Source organism: Moschus berezovskii, chromosome 6, assembly GCF_049115385.1.
Source record: "Moschus berezovskii isolate FMDL1 chromosome 6, NW_MosBer_1.0, whole genome shotgun sequence".
Taxonomy (NCBI): Eukaryota; Metazoa; Chordata; class Mammalia; order Artiodactyla; family Moschidae; genus Moschus; species Moschus berezovskii.
The window spans coordinates 34,630,490-34,651,453 of NC_142465.1; the positions used below are offsets into that span (position 1 = coordinate 34,630,490).

Consider the following 20,964-nt stretch of genomic DNA (forward strand, 5'->3'; position numbering starts at 1 on the left):
GTGGGTAAGACTACAGATAAAGCAAGACTGGCCATGAGTTAATATTTGTTGAGCTGTGTAATGAGTGCATGAGCGTCTTCTTTCTTTTGCATATTTAAAAATTTCCCTAATAACATGATAAAAAATACAACCATTTCTCAACTCTATGCCTGTACCATGTAACTAATCATGGTTTTGAAAAGAAATAAATGAAAGCATACACACACACATCTATACAAAACAGTCTCACTTAAAATTCACAGTCACTAACTTCAAATGGCCTGGGAGCTCAGCGTAACAATCCTACAACTTTTGTCTTGGATATTCATTCTCCCACACCTCCCTACAAGTCCATTTCATGTTCCTTCCTCCTTAAGACATTAACACCTCTCCATCCTCACTCCCAGCTGCTGCCCTTCCTTCCATTTTCTCAGTGAAACAGGAAGCAATCTCCATCACTACCAGCATCGGTTCCCATCTGCCTCATCTTCCCTCCTGTGATTTTCCGAGGATGAACTGGCCGCTCTTGTCTAAAGGCAATGCCTTCACTTGGTTACCAGATCCCAAACCCTTCTGCCCTGCCATTCCTCATTCTCACTTCTATATTACCACTGCTTCCCTCTCTACTGGATCATCTCTATCAACACTGTATTAACAGATTCTTACTTCTCCCATTTTTAGTTTTTTATTGAGGTATAACTGACAGATAATATTATCTTAGCTTCAAGTGTACAATTACTTTTCCCATTTTAAAAGACAACTCTTATCTGCAGTTTCCCCTCCAGCTATGTATCCTTTTCTCTGTTTTCCATGACAGCAAAACTCCTAGAAGAAGCAAGAACAGTGTCTGGCACATGGACCCCATATCTCACTGATTCTAAGATGCCTTTTTTTTCTTCCTGTTTTAACACCTCTGAGATCCAGACACAGTTCATAACAGAACTGCTACTTGTTTCTTCTAAGCACCTATGACACTACCAACCTGAAACAATCTCTAATTAAAAATCTCCGCTTGAGTTTTTGGTACCATATAGGTAGTGCAAATACAACCTGAAAACCAGTTCAAATTCCAAAGAAACTTTTTACCCATCCTACACAACACCAAGGCTGAGACATGCAAGCTGCCTTAGTGTCTTTTTCTTTCTGGTGGGCTTCTCATTTACACTCTCATGTAGCTCCCCAGCTTTATGCAGGGCCTCTTAGAGATTACCCAACTTGGGTCTAGTTCGCTTTTTTAGCAGTCTATAAAATAATGATGAATTTTACAACTGATGGTACCAAAATTGCAATACAAGTATATTATTTAGAGAAGTGGAGGCAAATACCAAAAAGTATTAACTATTAATAAAAAAGGTATCAGAAAAAAGGACTTCCCCGGTGGTTCAGTGATTAAGACTTCACACTTCCACTACAGGGGGCACAGATTCAAGCTGTGGTCAGGGAACTAATATCCCGCCATGCCTCATGGCATGGCCAAAATAGAAATTAAAAAATTTTAAATGTTAAAAAAAAAAACTAAAAGTAACTCTGAAGACAGGGGAAGAAAAGGGAAAGGTGCTTTATCTTTTTTAAACAAACTACAGAACTATTTGATTCTACAAACTATGTGTACATGTAACTTTGATAAAAATGAACCCTGAAATTTCTTGGGTTCCAAAATGACTGCATATGGTGACTGCAGTCATGAAATTAAAAGATGCCTGTTCCTTGGAAGAAAAGCCATGACAAACCTAGACAGCATATTAAAAAACAGAGACATTACTTTGCCAACAAAGGTCTGTCTAGTCAAAGCTATAGTTTTTCCACTATTCATGTACGGATATGAGAGTTGGACCATAAAGAAAGCTGAGTGCCAAAGAATTGATGCTTTTGAACTGTGGAGTTGGAGAAGACTCTTGAGAGTCCCTTGGACTGCAAGGAGATCAAACCCGTCAATCCTAAAGGAAATCAGTCCTGAATATTCACTGGAAGGACTGATGCTGAAGCTGAAGCTCCAATACTTTGGCCACCTGATGTGAAGAATTGACTCATTGGAAAAGACCCTGATGCTGGGAAAGACTGAAGGCAGAAGGAGAAGGGGACGACAGAGGATGAGATGTTTGGATGGCATCACCAACTCAATGGACATGAATTTGAGCAAGCTCCGGGAGTTGGTGATGGACAGGGAAGCCTGGCATGCTGCAGTGCATGGGGTTGCAAAGAGTCAAGGCACAGAGCGACTGAACTGAACTGACTGAAAACCTAACTAAAAGAAAAAAATGATCTTTGAGAAAAGAAGAAAATGTATGTGGACATGGGAAAAATGCAGGAGTGAGAAGGCAGGAATCTATTACATCTATCTGGCAAGGGCTGAATAAAGAAGAACAAAAATGAAAGGAAGAAAAATCTAGTACAGTTTTGCAAGGACTAGAGACAAAGCATGCTGAATTGCCTAAGACAGAGCAAGTCAAAATTATCAGGTTATTTTAACTGTAATTGTAAGGAATAGTACAGAAACAACCTTCTCAACCAAGTTCCACATTACCTATGTACATCTCCACTTGAAAACTCAAATGGAACAAGCCCCTAATAAAAGAACTGCTTAACTGAAATCATTTTCTAAAAAACAAGAGGTGGGTAGGCTGTGTACATTTAAAGTATTAAGAATGTGTGAGGGTGAAAAAAAGAATATACATAATCTAGCTAAATCTACCAAAAATTAATAGAATTATCCAAATTCCCCATGCTAAAAAAATTTACTTGTCTCAACTGAATTCATCTACTCCCTCAGAGTGCCTACTGCTTAGTTCTTAGAGTGCCTATTCCAGTGCACGCTCAGCTGCTCAGTTGTGTCCCAACTCTTCAACCCTGTGAACTGTAATTCTCGCTCCTCTGCCCATGGGATTCTCAGGCAAGAATACTGGAGTGGGTTGCCATTTCCTCCTCGAGGGGATCTTCCCAACCCAGGGATCAACCTGGATCTCCTGTGTCTCCTGCACTGGCAGGTGGATTCTTTACCACTCAGTCACCTGGGAAGCCCATCTACTCTAGGCAGATCCCCAAATAAGAAACTTGGGAAGTGATGCTAGATTATTTCCCATCTTCCCCTACCTTAATCCAGTTATTATCGTAATCAAATATATTTCTAAATTCCCTTGAATTTATCTTCTCTATTCCAGCTAACTTCTATCAGGGCTTGATCTCTTTCCTATATTACAGCAATAGCTTTATAATGTTTCAACTATCCTCCATATAATTGCTGAAGGGATCCTTCCAGATTGAATGTAAGCCTGCTCATGTCACTCTCCTGCTTAAAACCTCCCAACGAGTCTAAAATGTAAGCTTCTCAGCATTGCAAATGTAACTCTTTACTAAATGACCCTACTCTGACCTCCATCCTTATTTAAAACTATTTTTCTCACTCCTTCATTCAGTCACCAAATATTTATTGAGCACCTTCAACATGCCAGATTCTGTTTCAGGCACTGGGAAATATTCCAGTGAACAAAATAAAATGCCCTATCCTCTCAAAGCTTACACTCTAATGGAGGAAATTACTCAGTGAATATATCCATCCATTTAACAAAAATTTTTGTGTATCTACCTGTATAAGCACTCTCGTCACTGCTGGAAATACAGTGATGAGCAAGACAAAGTCCCTACCCTCAGACAGTTTCTGTATGAAAAACCTGATGAAATCTTAAAAAAAAAGTACTAGATTAAGTGGAATTAAGAAGGTTGCAGAATACAAGAACAATATACAAAATCAACTATATTTCTTTTGTTTTTGTTGTTGTTACTGTTTAGTCGCTAAGTCATGTCTGGACTTAGTCGCTAAGCAACCCCATGGACGCTCCTCTGTCCATGGACGTTCCCAGGCAAGAATACTGGAGTGGATCGCCATTTACTTCTGCAGGGACTCTTTCCAACCCAGGAATCAAACTTGCATCTCCTGCTTGGCACGCGGATTCTTTAACACTGAGCCACCTGGAAGCCCAATATTGCTTATACTTTGTGAAATATAGCATAAATGAACTTATTTATAAAACAGAAATAGTCAACAGGTATACAGTCAATAGTCAACGATATAGAAAACAAACTTATAGTTACCGGGGAGAGGGGAAAGGAGGAGGGATAAATAAGGAGATTGGGATTGACATATACACTATTATATATAAAACAGATTACTAATAAGGACTTACTTCCTGGATAGCACATGGCACTCTACTCAATCCTCTGTAATAACCTATATGGGAAAAGAAGCTAAAGAAAAGTAGATATATGTGTACACCTGAAACTAACACAACATTGTAGATCAACTATACTCCAATAAAACTTACCAAAAAAGTACTCAACAGTAAAAAAAAAAAAAAAAGGATAAATCTGACAAAAGGTATGAAAGATCTGTACACTGAAAACTAAACAGCATTTTGGAGAGAAATAAGAGACCTAAATAAACGGATATATATACACTTATATCTGTTATTAGATTGGAAGACTTGATACTAGAATATCAGTTCTCCCCAAGTTGATTTTTTAATGTAGTTAATGTAATCTCAACTCGAATCCCAGCAGACAATTTTGTAGAAACTACAAGCTAGTTCTAAAATCCATATGAAGACACCGAGGTCCTAGAACGGCCAAAACAACTTTGAAAAAGAAGTCAGAGGGCGAACACTACTTGATTTCAAGATGTGTTGTAATGTTATACTAATCAAGACAACGTGGTCCTCACACAAAGATTAATGGAACAGAATAGAGGGTCCAGAAACATTCCCACACATCATACATATAGAGACAACTGATTTTTAACAAAGATAAAAAGCAGTTTAGTCTTCCAACAAACGGTACTGAAAAACTGGATATCCATATGCAAAAAATGAACTTTCATCCATAGTTTGGTATTATATACAAAAGTTAGTTCAAAAGAGATTGCAGGTATAAATGTAAAACCTAAAAACTATTAAGTTTTTTAGAAGAAATCAGAAGTAAAAAAACTTCATAACTTTGAGTTAGGCAAAGATTTCTCAGACATGTCACCAAAAGCATGAAACTTTTGTTCTTTGAAAAGACAAGGCATAGATTAAGAGAAAATATTTGCAAATCATATATCTAATGAAGGACTTGTATCCAGAATAAAGAACTCTCAACACAACAATTAACAAATGAACAACTCAATTTTTTAAACAGGAATATGATTTTAAAACACTTCACCAAAGACGGGCATGAAAAGTTGTTCAACTTTCTCAGTCACTAGAGAAAGGCATATTAAAACCTCACTTATCACTATAGAACCATTAGAAAGGCTAAAGTTTTTAAAAATTAAAATACCACATCAAGTCTTGCCCAGAATGTAAAGCAACTAGAACTCCTCATAGAGGTGTAAAAATGGCACAACCACTTTGGAAAGCACTTTGGCAGTTTCTTTAAAAGTGAAAGTGATTAAATCATTAGACCGAGTCCTAGGTATTTATCCAAGAGAAAATAAAATGCATGTCCCTACAAAGACATGCACACAAATCAGCAGTTTTATTTGTAGTGGTGGAAAACTGCTAACAATTCAAAAGTCCATTTAGCTGCTCAGTCGTGTCTGACTCTTTGTGACCCCATGGACTGCAGCACGCCAGGCCTCCCTGTCCATCACCAACTCCCGGAGTTTACTCAAACTCATGTCCATTGAGTCAGTGATGCCATCCAAACATCTCATCCTCTATTGTCCCCTTCTCCTCCCGCTTTCAATCCTTCCTAGCATCGGGGTCTTTTCCAATGAGTCAATTCTTCACATCAGGTGGCCAAAGTATTGGAGTTTCAGCTTCAGCATCAGTCCTTCCAATGAATATTCAGCGCTGATTTCCTTTAGGATTGACTGGTTGGATCTCAAGAATCTTCTCCAACTCCATAGTTCAAAAGCATCAATTCTTTGGCACTAAAGCTTTCTTTATAGTCCAACTTTCACATCCATACATGACTACTGGAAAAACCATAGCTTTGACTAGACAGACCTTTGTTGGCCATTAGTGAACGCATAAAAAAAATTTAATACACACTATCCATCCATAACGGAAAAGGCAATGGCACCCCACTCCAGTACTCTTGCCTGGAAAATCCCATGGACAGAGGAGCCTGGTAGGTTGCAGTCCATGGGGTCGCTAAGAGTCGGACACGACTGAGCGACTTTACTTTCACTTTTCACTTTCATGCATTGGAGAAGGAAATGGCAACCCACTCCAATGTTGTTGCCTGGAGAATCCCAGGGACGGATGCTGCCGTCTATGGGGTCGCAGAGAGTCAGACATGACTGAAGCGACTTAGCAGCAGCAGCAGCATCCATCCATAAACATGGGTTAATCTCAAAATAATTATGCTAAGTGAAAAAAGCCAGATGCCCAACACAAAAAATTAGTATACACAATATGATTCCACTTATATAAAACAGAAAATGCAAACCAATTAGTGATAGAAAGTAGATTAATGGTTGCCTAGGGTATAGGGAAGGAAGTAGAGGAGGAAGGGCATGACAAAGGAAACCATGAAACTTTGGGGACTAATGGACAGTTAGTTTATATGTCACACTTATCACGCTGTCCATTTTAAACACATACAGTTTATCCTCTGTCTGCCTGCATAGTTCAACCCCTGGTCTGAGGCATCTCAGAGCAGCAACTAAGTCTGTGTGATGCAACTACTGAAGCCCTCACACCCTAGAGACTGTGCTCCACAACAAGAAGCCACCGCAACGAGAAGCCCTCACAGCACAATGAAGAGTAGCCCCAGCTCGCTACAGCTAGAGAAAGCTCGCACACAGCAACGAAGACCCAGCACAGCCAAAAATAAATAGTGAAAGAGAAAGTCATCGCTCAGTCGTGTCCGACTCTTTGCAACACCATGGACTACAGTCCATGGGATCCTCCAGGCCAGGATACTGGAGCAGGTAGCTGTTGCCTTCTCCAAGGAATCTTCCCAACCCAGGGATCAAATCCAGGTCTCCCGCATTGCAGGTGGATTCTTTACCAACTGAGCCACCAGGGAAGCACAATAAAATCAAGGATTGGTATGAGGAAGGAATTCTTATACACTATTAAAGGGTACACACATTGGAACAACCTCTTTGGAAAGCAAAATAAATAAATAAACAATAAAAAACAAGGTGGGGAGAGCCACAGATTAGGAGAATACTTGCAATGCATATTGACAAAGGATCTGTATCCCAATCAAGAATACCTATAATTCAATCTAAAACAAAACCAAACAACTAAATAGAAAAACAAGACATGGTAATGAACAAACAATTCACAACAGAGGGAAAATTAAATGACAATAAACGAATTAAAATATGTACAAACTCTGGACTTCCCTAGTAGTCTAGTGTTTAAGACTCCCTGCTTGCAATGAAGGTGGCCTGGGTTCAATCCCTGGTGGGGAAACTAGATCCCACATGCCCCAACTAAGAATCTGCAAGCTGCAACTAAAGATCCCACATGCTGCAATGACAATGGAAGATCTTGCATGCCACAACTAAGATCAAGCACAGCCAAATAAATAAATAAATATTTTTAAAATATGTTCAAACTCACTAACAATTGAGAGACTACAATTTTAAATATAAAATAGTACGACCCACACAATATCAGCAAAAGTTGTAAAGAATCAATAAAATTTTGGATTGGCATGAGGAAGGAATTCTTATACACTAGTAAAGGGTACATACATTAGAATAACATCTTTGGAAAGCAAAATTTGATGGTACCTCATTAAGCTAAACATGCACAATCCTGAGACTCATAAACTCTACTCACTACAACACTGCTTGTAATGGTTAAAAACTGCTAACAACAAGCAATGTTAACAACTGCTTCACATTATTAACAGGCAAATGAATTTTAAAATGTATAGCCACAAAACTAAACACTTGCAGAAAACTTAAACTAGTTACATTTAAACAAGGGGCACACATAGGATCGCTCTGGGTTATTTCTTACAACTGCATGTGAATCTAGAGTTATCTCAAGACCAAAGGTTAACTTAAAAAAAAAGGCAAACAATGGAATGATCAAAGCAGTCTCAGGATGATGCTATCTTGTAAACAAAGTCAAGAGATATAGGAAAGAAGATCATATAGCTAGTTGTAGGATATTGTCAAGATCCTTACACTTCTTTTGGGTAGTGAGTTTGAAGGTGCTTACTGAATAATTAGGGCTTCCCTGGTGGCTCAGAGGTTAAAGCATCTGCCTGCAATGCAGGAGACCTGGATTCAATGCCTGGGTCAGGAAGATCCTCTGGAGAAGGACATGGCAACCCACTCTAGTATTCTTGCCTGGAGAATCCCATGGATGGAGGAGCCTGGTGGGCTACAGTCCACGGGGTCACAAAGAGTCGGACACGACTGAGTGACTTCACTTTCACTGCATAATTAATAATAACTAACTAATTAAAGGCAAAAGTAAAAAAAATAAGACAAATCTCAAAAACCATGCTAAGCAAGAAAGGCAAATTGCTATTTTTACGAAGCTTAAATAAAATACGGTTTTTCTTCAATCTAAGAAGTCACAATTAAAACACATCATTATCTTACAAACCATTAAGAAAAAACTTAGCCAATTAAACTCTAATCAACTGTAAAACAGTCTTCCTGGCTAGCCCAGCTGGTAAAGAATCCACCGGCAATGCAGGAGACCCTGGTTCAATTCCTGGTTTGGGAAGTTCCCCTGCAGAAGGGATAGAAATATTCATTCACTCCAGTAATCTCGGGCTTCCCAGGTGGCTCAGATTTAAACAATGTGCCTGCAATGTGAGAGACCTGGGTTGGAAAGATCCCCTGGAGAAGGGCATGGCAACCCACTCCAGTATTCTTGCCTGGAGAATCCCCATGGACAGAGGAGCCTGGTGGGCTACAGTCCATGGGGTTGCAAAGAGTCGGATGCACAGCAACTGTAAAACACATCACAAATTCAGAGATTAAATGAGAGGGATATGCAACTTGTAACCAATAGAATACCCTTCTCTCTAGCTTGAGTATATATGCACAGTGAAAATTTTTAAAGCATGCAGGGGATTAATATCACTGAATATATTATTGTGGCTACTTCTGGAGAAGAAAGGAGAATGACCTAATTGTCATGCTTAAAAAAAAAAAATTGATGCCTAAAGTGTGGTCTGTTAACACCATTTCCCAATAAGAGAAATCAGGGTTCCTTAGAGAAATGGCTGATGCCAAGTTAATGGAAGGAAATAAACCGATGAGCCTAAGGTATTTCTTGTGCCTAAAAGCAAGAAAGCTATCAAACACTATTGGGGTCTTACTATAAGGAGTCAACTTAAGTGAGTTCCCACTTAGACTAAGATAGGACAATATGAACTACAACACAAATAATGTCTACAGTGCCTGAAACATATTAAATACATTAAAATCCATTAATTCCATAATCATACTCTAAAACCAACCAAAAAACCTCACTGGTCACACTACTGAAGTTTAGTAGGGCACTAACTCATTTGACTATGCTAAATACTGATGAAGAGAAAAAAACCAAAACATTTATTCTGCCTCTCCTATACAAACCATATACTTCACAGTAATCAAAGAGTTAAAGAAGGAAAATTCTTTATAGAAGGATTCCAGCTAATTCATACGGAATAATAATAGCATTTAAAAACCACAGTTTTGCAAGCCTTAAGAAAAGAATTGGGGGCAGGAGGAGAAGCGGACGACAGAGAATGAGATGGCTGGATGACATCACCGACTCGATGGACATGAGTTTGAGTGAACTCCGGGAGTTGGTGATGGACAGGGAGGCCTGGCGTGCTGTGATTCATGGGGTCGCAAAGAGTCGGACACGACTGAGTGACTGAACTGAACTGAAGAAAAGAATAGATCTAAGCAACAATCATCAATGACTGTTAAAACCATTAGCTGAAAGGCTCATGGAGAACTTTTTTTTAGAAAAGGATGGCTTGTGTTTACAGTAACCAAACCCACTGAACAAAAGAGGAGTAAGAAGGACAGATAAAACTAAGAATTGAAAAAATGTCGGTAATTGCTAAAGTTAGATCAGGGTACATAGGAATTCATGATATTCTTTCCACACGTGAGGGAATGTGGAGAATTTCCACAATAAAAAATGTCAATTAAAAAAACATATGAAGCAAAATGGCATAGTTATGATGAGACAAAGCACTGTGGCTAAGTACACAGGTGTCTCCATATTATTCTCTATTTTTATCTGTGTATCTGAAATATTTCACAGTATGCAAGACTTAAGGTGAAACTATCAAACAATAAAATAAAGACTGAAGTAGAGAGAAGTAATGGGATTTAAAGCATCCTAAGATTCTTGTATTGCTCAGGAAGGCAAAGAAACTAATTTTAGAGATCAATATTCATGCATGTTAAAAATTTAAGGGTTAATTCCTAAAAAGAAAAATACATAAAGTGTTGAACTTGAAAAATCAGTAGAAGAAAAAAAAGAATATACATGAGAATAAGAAACATGGCTTAAAAAAAAAGGTATAAACTAAAACGGCAAAAATAAATCTTAAACTATCAGTGAAAAGTGCAGTTACACAATCATGTCCAACTCTTTGTGACCCCACGGACTGTAGCCTGCCAGGCTCCTTTGTCCACGGAATTCTCCAGGCAAGAACACTGGAGTGGGTTGCCATTCCCTTCTCCAGGGGATCTTTCCAACCCAAGGATCAAACGTGGGTCTCCCACATTAAAGGCAGATTCTTTTCTGAGCCACCAGGGAAGCCCAAACTATCACTAATCACGTTAAAAATGAAAACACTAAACTTAACAAAAGATTACCAGACTAATTTTTTTATATATACTTTTTAAAAAATTGGGGTGGGAGGAGATAGTTGATTAACAGTGTTGTCAGACTGACTTTTTTAAACCCAACTATTTACAGATTACCAAGATGCACATTCTGAAAGAGATGGGAATACCAGATCACCTGACCTGCCTCTTGAGAAACCTGTATGCAGGTCAGGAAGCAACAGTCAGAACTGTACATGGAACAACAGACTGGTTCCAAATAGGAAAAGGAGTACGTCAAGGCTGTATATTGTCACCCTGCTTATTTAACTTATATGCAGAGTACATCATGAGGAACGCTGGGCTGGAAGAAGCACAAGCTGGAATCAAGATTGCTGGGAGAAATATCCATAACCTCAGATATGCAGATGACACCACCCTTATGGCAGAAAGTGAAGAGGAACTCAAAAGCCTCTTGATGAAAGTGAAAGAGGAGAGTGAAAAGGTTGGCTTGAAGCTCAACATTCAGAAAACGAAGATCATGGCATCTGGTCCCATCACTTCATGGGAAATAGATGGGGAAACAGTGGAAACAGTGTCAGACTTTATTTTTGGGGGTTCCAAAATCACTGCAGATGCTGATTGCAGCCATGAAATTAAAAGATGCTTACTCCTTGGAAGGAAAATTATGACCAACCTAGATAGCATATTAAAAAGCAGAAACATTACTTTGCCAACCAAAGTCCGTCTAGTCAAGGCTACGGTTTTTCCCGTGGTCATGTATGGATGTGAGAGTTGGACTGTGAAGAAAGCTGATCGCCGAAGAATTGATGCTTTTGAACTGTGGTGCTGGAGAAGACTCTTGAGAGTCCCTTGGACTGCAAGGAGATCCAACCAGTCCATTCTAAAGGAGATCAATCCTGGGTGTTCATTAGAAGGACTGATGCTAAAGCTGAAAATCTTTGGTCACCTCATGCGACGAGTTGACTCACTGGAAAAGAGTCTGATGCTAGGAGGGATTGGGGGTGGGAGGAGACGGGGACGACAGAGAATGAGATGGCTGGACGGCATCACCGACTCGATGGACATGAGTTTGAGTGAACTCCGGGAGTTGGTGATGGACAGGGAGGCCTGGCGTGCTGTGATTCATGGGGTTGCAAGGAGTTGGACACGACTGAGCGACTGAACTGAACTGAACTGAAGATGCATTTAAAGCAAAGTGAGCCAGAAAAGTAGAAAATCTAAAGAAAAACTAAAAGATACACTATACAAATAGTAATCAAAAGAAATATCAGTATTATTCATTAATAATAATAATATTAGATAATAAGATTTAAAGCAAAAGTCATTAATAAGCAGTTATCAAGAGAGAGCTCACAGGATTCATTAAAATAGCACCCTTTACTCCTGGAATGAGACACTCCTCCCCACCATGGATAGATATTTAAGAGGGTCCAGGTACTTGGAAGAAAAATGACCTTCCTGAGATCTGGCCATTTGCAACAACACGGATGAACCTGCAAGACATTATGCTAAATGAAATAGGCAGACAGAGAAAGAAAAAAATTGCATGATCTCACTATATAGAATCTAAAAATGTCAAATACTTAGAAGCAGAGAGTAGAACAGTGGTTATAAGGAGGGGAGGTGGGGGAAACGGGGAGATGACGGTGAAAGGGTACAAAGTAGTAGTTATGTAGGATGAATAAATCTAGAGATCTAACATACATCATAGTGAGTACAGTCAGTAATACTGTATTGGATGCTGGACATTTGCTAACGATTTCAAGCACTCGCATCACCAAAAAAATGGTAGCTTTGTGAGAAAATATGTTAATTAGCTTGATTATAGTAATCACTTCACCATAATATACCATATATATATGCATATCAAAATATCTTGTTGGACAAAACTAAAAATTTAAAAGAATTCCCTTCCCCAGGATCCAGGACTCCTTGCCCTACCCTCCCTCCCAACAGCCACACCCTCACCTCCTGGATCTGTCTGCTATCTACCAGGCCTAATCTTTTCATGTTCTTTATCTGTTTATGTTGCTCATCAAAAGAAGCCTCAGATTTCCAGACTTCTCTAATCCTGTTAGTTCTACACATTCCCTGCTCATCTCCAAATTGTGATTCACTTCCACTGTGCCCTCCATTTCCAACCTCTGCTCTGAACCCTTCAACTTCTTATTCTAATGGGAACCTCATTCTCCTCTGAGGCTGTACTTCCCTTACAGCCCTCAGTAGTGCAAGTTATCTTCCCCACACCCCTCACAGAACCGGACTTTGGGATGAGGAGTGCCATCCTTGCTCCTCACTGATGCTTTTTCACTGATCTCCTTCCCTCTTTCCTAAAAAATCTCTACTTTGAATATCATGTGAAAACAGAACCCATTACCAGCTTGTGATCGTTAACATTATGTGTCAATTCAACTGGATCACAGGGTGCCCAGGTATTTGGCTAAATTATCTTATCTGGGTAAGTCTGAGAGGGTGTTTTCAAACAAGATTAGCATTGAATCAGCAGACTGAATAAAGCAGGTGATCATCCAAGCCACTGAGGTACCAAATAAAAAGAAAAAGGCAGAGGAAGGGAGAATTCATTCTCCCTCTCCCTCTCCCTCTACGCCTGACTGCTTGAGCTGAGCTATCAATCTTCTGCTTCTGAACTCAGACTTTACTTTATCGGTTTTAACTTTATCCTTGTTTTACACTACTGGCTTTCCTGAGTATCCAGCTTACAGCCCCCCGACTCTCAGCCCCCATAACTGCACAAGCCAATTCTTATGATAAACCTTTATTCAAGATAAATACAGATATATGTATATCCTGCTGATTCTTTTCCTCTGGAAAACTATTACATTGTGACTCTCTACAACACTGTTCCTAAGTCTCAGTGATTTCAATTTCACACTGATAATCTTTCTAACACTCTGAATTCCTATCTCACTTCTCTTAATTTCGTGCTTCCAATGATCTTGTCCTTCACTTACACAGCCTACAACTCCTCCACAATCTCAATTTTTATATCCCACTCTCTGACCACCACCTACTTTCTTTATAGCTCCATCTCTCACCTACTCAGATTCCAACATCTTTTGATCCCACCACAACCTTCAATTAATTGATTCTACCATCTTTTCACCACCTCTCAGCAACTTCATGCCCCCCCTTCCCTCCTAACGTGGTTTAAATTCCACAGTGTATTGTCACAATCTCTCCCTTACATATATTCTCTATTGCCTTGACCCTCTCATGCTTTGTTCTACAATCTGGGGAAAAACCTGTCTCTAGTTAAATCCACTGCAAATGTACAACACTGCAGGTGAAAATCGCTGAAGGAAAAAAACCATATTGACTAATCTCACTCTAAATTCATGACCACGAACCTCGACGGGCCCTTAACGCCACCTGCAACACTACAGTATTATTTCCCGGATGCAGCCACTCTCACCCTCTCCCCACCAAGTTCACACCTTCTCCATTCTCTACAAACCACCATTCACGGCCTCCCCACCCTCACTCTCTAGGCTGAGCACTTTTGATTCCTTACTCACTGAGAATATTAAAACAATAGAAGAAAACTTTCACAAATTCCTATTGCCAAAGCAATCCACCTACTTGATGGTGTGCTTGAGATACATATTTTGAAGATGAAATCAATAAGAACTGGAGATGGAGCTGATGTGAGGGGAAGAGGAAGGAATCAAAGGTGACTTTCTCAACAAGGCTTTCCCTTTCCGCCTTTCTGTCTCAGTCTCTCACTGCTCTCGCCCTCGTGTCCTCTCTCTCACAAACTCACAAGCACACAGTCACATGTTCACACAATGTCCCTGTCTCCCTTCCTGTTTTGTTTTGTTTTTTTCCAACACCAGTTAACCATTAACTTAAATACTAAACATTTCACTCCTTTGATATCTGCCTTCTTCTACTAGAGTATAAACTGCATGCAGGCAAGGATTTTTAAGGTTAGTTCACTACTGCAGATCAGAAAAATAGTAGGAACTCAATAACATTTTGTTAAAAAAATAAACTGTTTCTCGCATGAGCAAATGGTTGAATGGTGGTGTCATTTACACAGAAAAAGAATATTTTATTGGGGGAAGAACCAGTTTCTATACAAAGGAGCTTATACTTTAGTGAGAGAGAGACACTGAAACACACATTGACAACATATTAGGATTCTATGATTTGTTAAATCTACGATTAACAGCAAAATTGAAGACTATTCTATGATCCTGTTTTTATAAAAAATGTATGCATATATACACACACTTGTACAGGCACATTGTCTGTATGTGTACTTGCACACACAACACATACATATATGTTTCAGCAACTATACAGAAAAAGTTCTGGAAGGATAAAATACCAAACTGGTAGCCTGTGGGCCAACAAAAGTACTATGTATGGGGAATAAAACTAAAGAAAGGGTCAAGACACTTTCACTTGTCACTTTATATGTTTTGCAATAAGCATCTTCCCTAGTGGCTCATATGGTAAAGAATCTGCCAGCAATGCAAGAGACCTGGGTTCAATCCCTGGGTCAGGAAGATCCCCTGGAGTAGGAAATGGCAACCCATTCCAATATGCTTGCCTGAAGAATTCCATGGACAGAGGAGCCTGGTGGGCTACAGTCCATGGGGTCACAAAGAATTGGACACAACTGAGTGACTAACACACACATATTTCATATTTCTCTTATAATTTAAAAATGAAAAAAGAAAAAAATTCCTTCCTAAAAGGAAAAAAAATTAACAGAAGATTAACATCCAGAGTATAAAAAATTGCTATACAACAAACAAATTTTAAAATGGGAAAGTATATAAAAAGTCATTTTACAAAGAAATATAGTCAATAAACACACATAGCACACTCAACATCATGTTTAATCAAGAAAAATAAAAACACTTTTGTTCCATCAGATAATAGCAAATATTGTAAGTGTGTAGGTTCGTTATCTGCAACTACTGGTTGGAGGGCAAACTGCTACTATTTTTTAAAGTTTAGTGAGCAACAGAGTAAATAATGTTATAATCCAAAGAATAATAAATACCCATGAGTCCACAGTGTGTAAATAATAAATTATCAAATAAATAAGTGGGGGACAAGTACAAGTTTCTTGACAGAAAAATTCTAATTAATAAATGTAGAAGTAATGAGAGAAGTAGAAAATAACCATTAAGATACCACAGTAATAACTGCTACAGGCAAGATCTACTGATGAATGCTAAAATTAACAGGTGAACTTTTAAGAGAAACAGTGTATTTGTGTAGCCTCAAAATATTGCCCTAAAATATTTACTGTGGGACTTCCCGGTGGCTCAGTGGTAAAGAATCCTCCTGCCAATGCAGGAGATATGGGCTCGATCCCCGATCCAGGAAGATCCCACATGTCATGGAGTTCAACTGAGTCCATGGATCACAACTACTTAGCTTGTGCTCTAGAGCCCAGAAGCTGCAACTACTGAGCCCATGTCCTGAAACTACTGAAGCCCACATGCCCCAGAGCCTGTGCTCAGCAACAAGAGAAATCACTGTAAAGAGAAGCCTGCACATGGCAGTTAGAGAGTAGCCCCCATTCTCAGCAACTAGAGAAAAGCCCATGCAGCAAAAAAGACCCAGCACAGCCATAAATAAATAAATGTAGTTTAAAAAAATTTTACTGTGGAGGTTTAAACACATGTCCAAATTCTTTGAGACTTCTCCCTCCAGGAGGTAGAAGTTAACTCCCCTCTCCTTGAGTGTGGACTGGACTTGGTGACTCACCTTTAACAGATTACGGAAATAGAAATGCAAAAATCAGTGACAAAACCCAGCAGACACCACCTCAGTGAAGTCGTGAAGGTGAACACTGCCAGTACTGACACGTCAGTATCATCAACCCTCACATATAACACAATGAGAAGGGCACATCAGTTCTGTGGTATTCTTCCCCCAAGACAGAGGTTACAAAACAAACCTACAACTGACCAGTACTCTTCAGAAGTGTCAAGACAGTGAAAAAGATAAGGAGAAAAACTGTCAGAGATGGGAGGACGCTAGAGAAATGATGGCTAACTGCCATGCGGGGTCCTGGACTGGACGAAAGGACTGTTTAGAATACAAATAGAATCGCACTCCTGGGCATACACACCGAGGAAACCAGAATTGAAAGAGACACATGTACTCCAATGTTCATTGCAGCACTGTTTATAATAGCCAGGACATGGAAGCAACCTAGATGTCCATCTGCAGATGAATGGATAAGAAAGCTTTGGTACATATACACAATGGAGTATTTCTCAGCCATCAAAAAGAATGCATTTGAATCAGTTTTAATGAGGTGGATGAAATTGGAGCCAATTATACAGAGTGAAGTAAGCCAGAAAGAAGAACATCAATACCGTATATTAACGCATATATATGGAATTTAGAAAAATGGTAACCTGAACCCTGTATAAGAGACTGCAAAAGAGACATAGGCATTTAGAACAGTCTTTGGGACTCTGTGGGAGAGGGTGAAGGTGGAATGATTGGAGAGAATGGAATTGTAGCATGTATATTATCATAAGTGACCAGTCCAGGTTCGACGCATAAATTTTCCTCTGTTCATTTCTTTGCATTTGTGCTTTTTTAATAAAATTCTTTTTTAGAAATAAAAAAAAAAAATAGAATACAAATAAAAACTGCGTCCAAATAAACAAGTTTAATACTATTATACCAATGTTAATTTCTCAGTTTTCATAAATACACTATGGTTATGGAAGATATTAACAGTAGGGGAAACTAGAGAAAGGGTATATGAGAACTCTGTCTACTATCTTTACCCTTCTGTAAATATAAAATTATTTCAAAATTAAAAAAAAAATGTTTTCTAAAAAAAAGCAAGTTGGCAAGATTCACCAAAATTTTTCACATGGACCACAACCTTGTCTAACTCAATGAAACCATGAGCCATGCCATGTAGGGCCATCAACATGGATGGATCATGGTGGAGAGTTCTGACAAAACGTGGTCCACTGGAGAACGGAATGGAAAAGCACTTCAGTACTCTTGTCTTGAGAAACCTAAGAACAGTATGAAAAGGCAAAAAGATATGACACTGAAAGATGAACCTCTCCAGGTCGGCAGGTGCCCAACATTCAAATGGAGAAGAGCAGAGAAACAGCTCTAGAAGTAATGAAGAGGTTGAGTCAAAGCAGAAATGACACCCAGTTGTGGATGTATCTGGTGGTGAAAGTAAAGTCCAGTGCTGTAAAGAACAATACTGCATAGGAACCTGGAATATTAGGTCCATAAATCAAGGTAAATTAGAAGTGGTCAAACAGGAGATGGCAACAGTGAACATCGACATTTTAGGAATCAGTGAACTAAAATGGACCAGGATGGGTGAATTTAATTCAAATGACCATTATATCTACCAAGGCGGGCAAAAATTCCTTAGAAGAAATGGAGCAGCCCTCATAGTCAACAAGAGTCCAAAGTGCAGTACGTGGGTGCAATCTCAGAAACGACAAAATGATCTCTGTTCATTTCCAAGGCAAGCCATTCAATATCACAGTAATCCAGGTCTATGCCCTAACCAGTAATGCTGGAGAAGCTGAAGTTGAATGGTTCAATGAAGACCTAAAAGACCTTTTAGAACTAACACCCAAATAAGATGTCCTTTTCATCATAGGGGACTGGAATGCAAAAGTAGGAAGTCAAGAGATACCTGGAGTAACAGGCAAATTTGGCCTTGAAATAAAAAATGGAGCAGGGCAAAGGCTAACAGAGTTTTGCCAAGAGAACACACTGGTCATAGCAAACACCCTCTTCCAACAACACAAGAGATGACTCTACACATGGAAATCACCAGATGGTCAATATCGAAATCAGATTAATTATAATCTTTGCAACCAAAGATGGAGAAGCTCTATACAGTCAGCAAAAACAAGACTGAGGGCTAACTGTGGCTCAGATCATGAACTCCTTATTCCAAAATTCAGACTTAAGTTGAAGAAAATAAGGAAAACCTTTAGGTCATTAAGGTAGAACCAAAATCAAATCCCTTATGATTATACAGTGTAAGTGACAAATAGATTCAAGGGATTAGATCTGATACAGTGCCTGAAGAACTATGGACAGAGGTTGGTGACACTGTACAGGAGGAGATGATCAAGACCATCTCCAGGAAAAAGAAAAGGAAAAATGGTTGTCTGAGGAGGCCTTACAAATAGCTGAGAAAAGAAGAGAAGCTAAAGGCAAAGGAGAAAAGGAAAAATATACCCATCTGAATGCAGAATTCCAAGGATAGCAAGGAGAGAAAAGAAAGCCTTCCTAAGTGAACAATGTGAAGAATTAGAGGAAAACAATAGAATGGGAAAGACTATAGAGATATCATCAGGAAAATCAGAGATACCAACGGAACATTTCATGCAAAGATGGTCACAATAAAGGACAGAAATGAAATGGACCTAACAGAAGCAGAAAATATTAAGAAGAGGTGGCAAGAATACAAAGAAGAACCATAAAAAAAGATCTTCATGACCCAGATAACCATGATGGTGTCATCACTCACCTAGAGTCAGACATCCTGGAATGCAAAGTCAAGTGGGCCTTAGGAAACATCACTATGAACAAAGCTAGTGGAGGTGATGGAACTCCAGCTGAGCTATTTCAAATCCTAAAAGATGATGCTGTGAAAGTGCTGCACTCACTATGCCAGCAAATTTGGAAAACTCAGCAATGGCCACAGGACTGGAAAAGGTCAGTCTTCATTCCGATCCCAAAGAAAGGCAATGCCAAAGAATGTTCAAACTATTCCACAACTGCACTCATTTCACATGCTAGCAAAGTAATGCTCAAAATTTTCCAAGCTAGGCTTCAACAGTATGTGAAACAAGAACTTCCAGATGTTCAAGCTGGTTTTACAAAAGGCAGAGGAACCAGAGATCAAACTGCCAACATCCACTGGATCATAGAAAAAGCAAGGGAATTCAAGAAAAACATCTACTTCTGATTCACTGACTACACTAAAGCCTTTGACTGTGTGGATCACAACAAACTGTGGAAAATTCTTAAACAGATGGGAACACCAGACCACTTTACCTGCCTCCTGAGAAACCTGTATGCAGGTCAAGAAGCAACACTTAGAACCAGACATGGAACAACGGACTGGTTCCAAATTGGGAAAGGAGTATGTCAAGGCTGTATACTGTCACCCTGCTTATTTAACGTATACGCAGAGTTCAGTTCAGTTCAGTAGTTCAGTTGTGTCCGACTCTTTGTGACCCCATGGACTGCAGCACGCCAGGCCTCTCTGTCTATCACCAACTCCCAGAGCTTGCTTAAACTCATGTCCATTGAGTCAGTGAAGCCATCCAACCATATCCTCTGTCGTCCCCTTCTCCTCCTCCCTTCAATCTTTCCCAACATCAGGGTCTTTTCCAATGAGTCAGTTCTTCGCATCAGGTGGCCAAAGTATTGGAGTTTCAGCTTCAGCATCAGTCCTCCCAATGAATATTCAGGATCGATTTCCTTTAGAATTGACAGGTTGGATCTCCTTGAAGTCTCTCCAACACCACACTTCAAAAGAATCAATTCTTTGGCACTCAGCTTTCTTTATAGTCCAACTCTCACATCCATACACAACTACTGGAAAAACCATAGCTTTGACTAGACGGACCTCTGTTGGCAAAGTAATGTCTCTGCTTTTTAATACGCTGTCTACGTTGGTCATCTATTTCTTTGCATTGATCGCTGAGGAAGGCTTTCTTATCTCTCCTTGCTATTCTTTGAAACTCTGCATTCAGATGCTTATATCTTTCCTTTTCTCCTTTGCTTTTCGCTTCTCTTCTTTTCACAGCTATTTGTAAGGCCTCCCCAGACAGCCATTTTGCTTTTTTGCATTTCTTTTCCATGGGGATGGTCTTGGTCCCTGTCTCCTGTACAATGTCACGAACCTCCGTCCATAGTTCATCAGGCACTCTATCTATCAGATCTAGTCCCTTAAATCTATTTCTCACTTCCACTGCATAATCATAAGGGATTTGATTTAGGTCATATCTGAATGGTCCAGTGGTTTTCCCTACTTTCTTCAATTTAAGTCTGAATTTGGCAATAAGGATTTCATAATCTGAGCCACAGTCAGCTCCTGGTCTTGTTTTTGCTAACTGTATAGAGCTTCTCCATCTTTGGCTGCAAAGAATATAATCAATCTGATATCGGTGTTGACCACCTGGTGATGTCCATGTGTAGAGTCTTCTCTTTTGTGCTGTTGAAAGAAG

The 20,964-nt window shown here is 39.4% G+C and overlaps 1 protein-coding gene across 1 annotated transcript in view; it reads right to left on the reverse strand.

The window, feature by feature from the left end:
• LOC148777584 (uncharacterized) overlaps positions 1–20,964 on the reverse strand; it is an 87,972-nt gene that overhangs the window by 47,595 nt on the left and 19,413 nt on the right. The gene's annotated exons all lie outside the window — the stretch shown is intronic.